Genomic DNA, 6,876 nt, shown 5'->3' on the forward strand with positions numbered 1-6,876 from the left:
CAGGACCTTTTTGCCCCTAGCAAATTGTCCTCCCTATAAAATTGCACATGGGCCTGAATGATGAGTATAGCAATCGTAAAACAGGCTGTTCGGGCTTGGAGATGTCAGAAGAAATCTGTTTTAAGTCAGATCATTCAATCAGATAAGATCCCACTTCAATAAATAGGCAAGTGGAAACATGGCATGTTGAAACTCCTTTTAGCAAATAATAGTATCTTGGTATAAGGGATGCGTTGGAGACTCGTCCTTGTTTTGGTATAATCTGCAAAATATAAGAACGTTAATTGTTAAGGAACCCTAGCCAACTCAATACGATAAATGCTACCATCCAAAACATAAAGCAGAAGACGACAGCTATATTGTTAGCAGCTCATCGTGGCCTCTTGTTTTGATTTTGTATTCATTATAAGCATGTTACGCTGCTTTACACAGCCCACTCTCGATATATACACCAAAATGCAAAAACATGGAGAGTTAAGAGATGTTATTGCTAAATTCCAAGAGCAGTCAGCAATAATTTGATGGAGTTAGATTCCAAACAAATGCATAAAAGCTAATAAATATCAATCTGTGAAGTACAATGAGATGTGTCCGTGCATTCAAACGAACAAGTTGCTTAATGTGAACCAAAAAGTACCTGAGCGGGCAGAAAGATATATTCTCATCATCTAGGCTTCTCTTTCTCTTTCTTCACTTCCTGACATTTCATTCCCACTTTCAAAAAAGCTTTCACTGTATGTTGAGGACGATTTCTTCATCTTTACATCAATCTCAAGGAAGATCTGCCCATTTTTGATGTCCCATCAGGGGTTGGTCGATCCAAACGGAGAGTTCAATTTTTCATGGTTGTTATCAATTCAACATTATCTATCAAATGTTAACGGAGCCCTTCAAATGCTAAGGTAACTCTTGGCTAACGAGTTTATCCATCAAATGTGAAGGCACCCCTTGGGTGAAGAAGAAACAACCTGAACTGTATGCGGGCGTAGGGAAGAAAACCCAATACGAAGGATTGAAAATATCTATTTGTGGGGTCTTTAGAAATTGGATGATTGTTATTTTTATGAAAAATGACCCAATTTAAAAAAATATTGTAAATAAATATAATTGTGTGGAGAGGTAAGATAATAGTACAATGCTTAAAAAAAAAAGGTGGTAACAAGGCACATCAACAAAGTTTAAATCTAATTCAAATAAAAGATAACAATTCAAAAGGTCAAATCTAAACATAAAATAAAATATTACGTGGCTAGTGCAATTGTAGAACAAGATGGATCTTTATCATCAAATTTTTCCAAACATCAATAGAACATGATTATCATGAATTGACTCTTTGTCAATGAGTGCACCCTCTTCCTCAAGAGTATCCTTCAAAGTTTGTTGAGAATGCTTTAGAAAAATAACTAGCTCTAGTTGAGAAATCTTGTGCAAGTCTAAGCAACTAGGGGCACCATGCTTGTGAGAAGAGGTAGAAGGAGGCCATAAGGGTTGGGGCAATCTATGGGAAACATTTTTTTTGGTAGCTGAGAGTCATGAGGCTAGGAACCACAATCTCCTTTGACTAATTTGTTATGATCTGATCAATATCATCAAGGATGAGAAGAGGACGGAGGCGAGACTCTATCAACCATTTAAGGAATGTTGCTCCATTGGTCTATAAGCTCCCACAAGAGGGCCACATCTAGTGCAACTTTACTAGCATGCACTTGAATCTACATAATCATAAATTAAATCAAATCATAGTCATGTCAATGTATAGAGAGAACTGAACGCCAAAATAACATCTTGAAAAAATAACATTTCCATCTTTTCAAATGCTAGAGAATATCCACTTTAAAAACATGCCAAATTTAAATATTCTTGAAAATAAGACAAGGTCAATCCCCTAACAAAACCAGATGTCATGAAAAATGAGTAGGTCTAAAAGGCCAACAAAAAATTATGATTCCAATTCCAAGCTTCCTAAACTCTGCTGCAAATTAGAAGAGATTCTTAAGAGTCTCCATTTGTCCACAAAATGAATAACGTAGATTAGGAATTTTCAAATGCATTATAAGTAAGAATCAAGTAAAAGGCCTTGACAAAGAAAACAAGAAAAACAAGCCAATTGAGGTTTAAGAATGGTCAAGTAGATATAGCTTGGAATATGTGATGCATAGTTCCCAGAGAAGATCGAAGTTGTTAGTGATGGTTTAGCTATTCGACCATAGGAAGACAAGGAAAAATGCATGCATTTCCTTTGCAAGACTTATAATTATAGAGAGGGCGTCATTTTCAATCCTTCCACCAAGGATTGGATGACTTGACCCCAATCTTATGAACATTTGAGGAGGTTTGACATCAATAACAACTTGAATGTTTCTTGATCTTGGTTAGGTAACTCAAATTTTCTCTTAATCTCTAGCCACAAAAGAAATTTCTTGATGACTCCATGAATGTGATCCAAAAGAATGCTAATGGCTTGTTTGAATATTTTTAAGGCATGGATCCATAACACTTTGGTTAGTAGGTGATCTTGAAAAGAAAGAATAGGAGACCACCAAATAGATTAATGGTTGATCAAAAGGTCATTATGGAAATTATTTTTTTGTTTAGAGAAGCCAAGGTTTAATAGTCTCTCAAGGTCTCCAATTTTTTTTAATGATAAAAATGGTTTGAAAATGAATTGGATCCCTCGTGGTAAGGAAAGAGCTAATCTATCTAGACCTTTCCATGATATTTTCTTTTGGAAGACACACTTAAATTGATACAATGTTTGATGATAATTTTTTATGTGTCATTTGCCTCAAGAGCCCTAAAAATATATTTAGCACATAGGAAAATACTTTGTTGTTGAGTTGAAACTAAATCCCAAGTCATCACAATTGTAGAGAAGGCAACAATATTCCCAAGCAACTTGATGAAATCCTTGGTGCCTATCATTGGAAGCTCAATAAAGTCTCTAAGAAATTTTTCAAATTTTAAGAAAGAGGCTTTTTAGAGCACCCAACAAGAGGAATAGCAAGCATGTGTGACAACCAACATTTTAGAAGAAAATCTAGAATATGCTAGCCAAAGATGGAGGTTTTGTAATTTAATAATTTAAGTTTTTTTCTCAATCTTGGTAGTAACTTGCTAAAGGACAAAAAGAGAAGCTTGAAAAGACAAGGGAATGCTAAGAAAAGAAAAGTCTTCCCCATAATTGATTGATTCCCAATCAAAGTTACTTGGCTAAACTAACTTAGGAAGAAAAGGTTGCTTGTAGCACTAGGTCTTTCGCCATTGGATACTTGAGCCAATTGCTTCACAAAAATGTAGAAATGGAAGATCAATGGAAGTCTCTAAGAATTTTTTCAAATTTTAAGAGGCTTTTGAGAGCACCCAACAAGAGGAATAGTAAACATGTGTGACAACCAACACTTTTGAACAAAATAATTTGTTGGCCAAAGATGAAGGTTTTGTAGTCTAGTAATTTAAGTTTTTTCTCAATCTTGGTAGCAACTTACTAAAGGGCAATAGGAGAACCCTAAAGAGAAAAAGTAGTATTGAACCTTGATAGCAATATCATAGTTTGATTTCTTGTGGAAAATACCTCCTACTTATCAATTGATGAGCTAAAGGGGCTCTATAATGAATGGTTCATAAGACACAACACTCACTGAAGGTTTTGCAAATGGGGTTGCAAGCTAAGTGGGTTTAACCTTGGAGGGAACTCTGTGGTTAAGCGTGTTTGAGCTGGAGTAGTACTGGGATGGGTGATCTCCTGGGAAGTCCTAGTGCTTCACCCCGGTGAGCATCACCTAGATGCAATGAGTGCTAAGTGAACCATTCATTCACATGAGAGATGGGTTCTTGTGAACCACTACTCGTAAAAAATGGGTTAATGAGTTAGACACAAAAACTACACAGTTGAACTTTGATAGCAATATCATAGCAAAAGTAATGCCAAGAAAACAAGACATTCTGATAGTCGATGTGCTTCCAATCAAAGTTATTTGACTAGCCTAGCTTAGGAAGAAAAGAGTGGTTGCAACATTGGGTCTTTTGTCATTGGATACTTGACCCAAAAGCTTCACAAAAAGTAGAAAAAGATATTGAATAGTCCTCTTACAATTGTTCTTATCTTCAATGAAAGTTAAAAATGAATCATGGACAACTTAATCATTCACCAATTAAGTAAAAGAAATAGAAAGAACAATACCCTTATCCAAGACTTGGAAAGTTGTATGTACGAATAAATAACCAAAATCTTATATTACAAGCATAGTAAAAACTAAATTAAAAGAACATCCTTTATAAACAAAAAAGGAAAAAAAGAAAAAGAATTACTTGAATTGCTGACCATTAATCTAGCTAACACATTTATCAATTCTCTTGTAAAAAAATAAGTTATGGATAGAGGTTTCCAACGAAAGCAGCAACTCTCATGTGATTCAAAAGAGTGCACATTAGATCTTAGAATGAAAATACATTAATACGACCATCGTATTTAGCTCTACCTCTGATTGACATGTACGAAAGCAGGATCATCACAACCAAGCAGATTTTTCTTCCACAAAAAACCATGCAAAGAGTCTTTTCGGACTTTTCTTTTTGGTTTCATCTCTCATGATACAAGATGCCCACCGTTTATGACGTACAGTCTGGTCCTCTGATTATACGTTTCTTTTAAACCACAGGTACGTGGCCTGAATCATCTGCTTCATTAACACGTGATTGACTCAGAGAATAAATGGCCCGGAGGTTAACGGCCTCTTAAATGCTCCAGATTGAGCTCTTCAAAGATCCCAAGGGCCCTCACAACATTCTGAATGTGACATTTGATTGGGAAGGAAATGGTTTTAGTGAATAATGGCTATTTCCATTTGTATTTCTATGGCTATTTGGATTTATTGACATAGTATTCATAGTCATAAATTTATGGACATTAAAATTGTTGTCTTTTTTTTCTTCATATCAATTTTTTTGACTTTTTATTGTAGGGGAAGTTTCCCTTCTCTGGATAGAGATAGTTTGTTCTACCATTTCAACTAGCTATAAATTTCAATCAAGATACAATATGGTTAAATGATTTGTAAGATTTTTGACTTTTGATTTTTTATGAATTGAAATAGTATGATTTTGTCTTATTCTTAATTTTATTGACTGAGAAATTCCAGTCACATATAAAACATTTTAAAGTCTATGATAGATAAAATTTTCTTTCTCTAAAATGAGATTGTTTATTCAACCACGTTAATTAAACTAGAAATTCAAATAAAGATGCAATATAGACAAATCATTTTTATGATTTTAATATTTTAATTTCGTATGGAATGAAATAAGCTTATTTTGTCACATTCTTCAAAACTTCTTAGACTTCAAACTTAATTATTAGTATTGCAACTATAGTCAAAAAGCAAAGGTTTTTAGAGTCCACATTAGACGAAGAATAATTCTTTCCACAACTTTTGAATGTGACATTTGGTTTGGTAAGAAATGGTTTTAGTGACAATGGCTATCTTCATTTGTATGACAATTGCATGGGAATGTCCCAAGCAACCAATAAACAATGGTCCTCCAAATTTATTGACTTAACAACTATAACCATATATAAAAAACCTTTTTGAAGTGCACATTAGAGGAAGCTTCCCATCTCCAAGTAGAGATAGTTTGTTTCTCCATTTCAACTAACTATAAATTTCAATAAACATACACTATAGTTGACATATTTTTAAGATTCTTTTTCTTCTTATTGCGGGACCATTATAGGTTGTACTGGATTACTAGTAGTACTATAGCTTAGTTATTTTGTTTATTAATCTGCTAGTTGCCTATTTCTATGTAATTTCTATTGACATAGAAATTATTGTCATGTAGAAAACATTTTTAACGTGTAGAAGAAATTTCTTTTTTTCTAAAAAGAGATAGTTTGTTCAAACACGTTAACTAAACTAGAAATTTAAATAAAGACACGATCTAGATAGATCATTTTTATGATTTTTTATATTTTAATTCTTATGGAAAAAAAAACCTAATTTTGCCATGTTCCTCACAACTTTTTACACTTCAAACTTAATAATTGACATTGGAACTATAGTCAAATATTAATGGATTTTATAGTCCACAATAGAGGAAGATTCTTTATTCCTACCAAGGATAATTCATTTTTCCACTTCAACTAGCTATATATTTTAATAAAGACAAAATATAGACAAATCAGTTTTATGACTTCTAGTTTTTATTTCATATGGAATGAAAATGACGTAATTTTGTCACATACCTCGAGGCTTTATGCACTTCAAACTTATTTTCTCAATGCTAAACAACCTATCTCTTCATAGCTAGCTTTTCAAAGAGTATAATTTTTTTTATTGAAAATAAAAATGGATACATCCAAACATCCAAGGATGACCATTTAAAAAGTATTTATTTTATTTTCATTGGCAATAATGACAAAATGATTGTAGAGGAGAAAAGATAAAAAAATTTCTTGTTGTTTTATGTCATTTTTAGGTTGTTTTTTTATATTAAATTTAGAACATAATTTTATTACATGGTACGATCATTGATCCAAGATCAAAGTTAGCATTTGGTTATGTCACATTTATCTATTCTAATTCAATTCTCATCACTTAGAGTTGATCACATGAGCATTTCTCCCTCTTTAACAATATTGTAGGTGCATTAGCATCTCCTTTTTTTCAAACTTAATTTTTACTTTTTTAAAGACTAACACTCATAATACCTCCATTACCCAATAGCATGGATGCTTAAAATTTAAATAATTCTTATAGAATTATGTATAAAGATATCATCTTATAAAATTACACATTATCACATAGATGAAATAGTATTAATATAATATCAAAGGAGAATGCATCTCTTTTTCATTATTAAGAATTAAAGACTAGTTAG

Source organism: Cryptomeria japonica, chromosome 11 (genome assembly GCF_030272615.1).
Source record: "Cryptomeria japonica chromosome 11, Sugi_1.0, whole genome shotgun sequence".
In the NCBI taxonomy this organism is placed as follows: domain Eukaryota; kingdom Viridiplantae; phylum Streptophyta; class Pinopsida; order Cupressales; family Cupressaceae; genus Cryptomeria; species Cryptomeria japonica.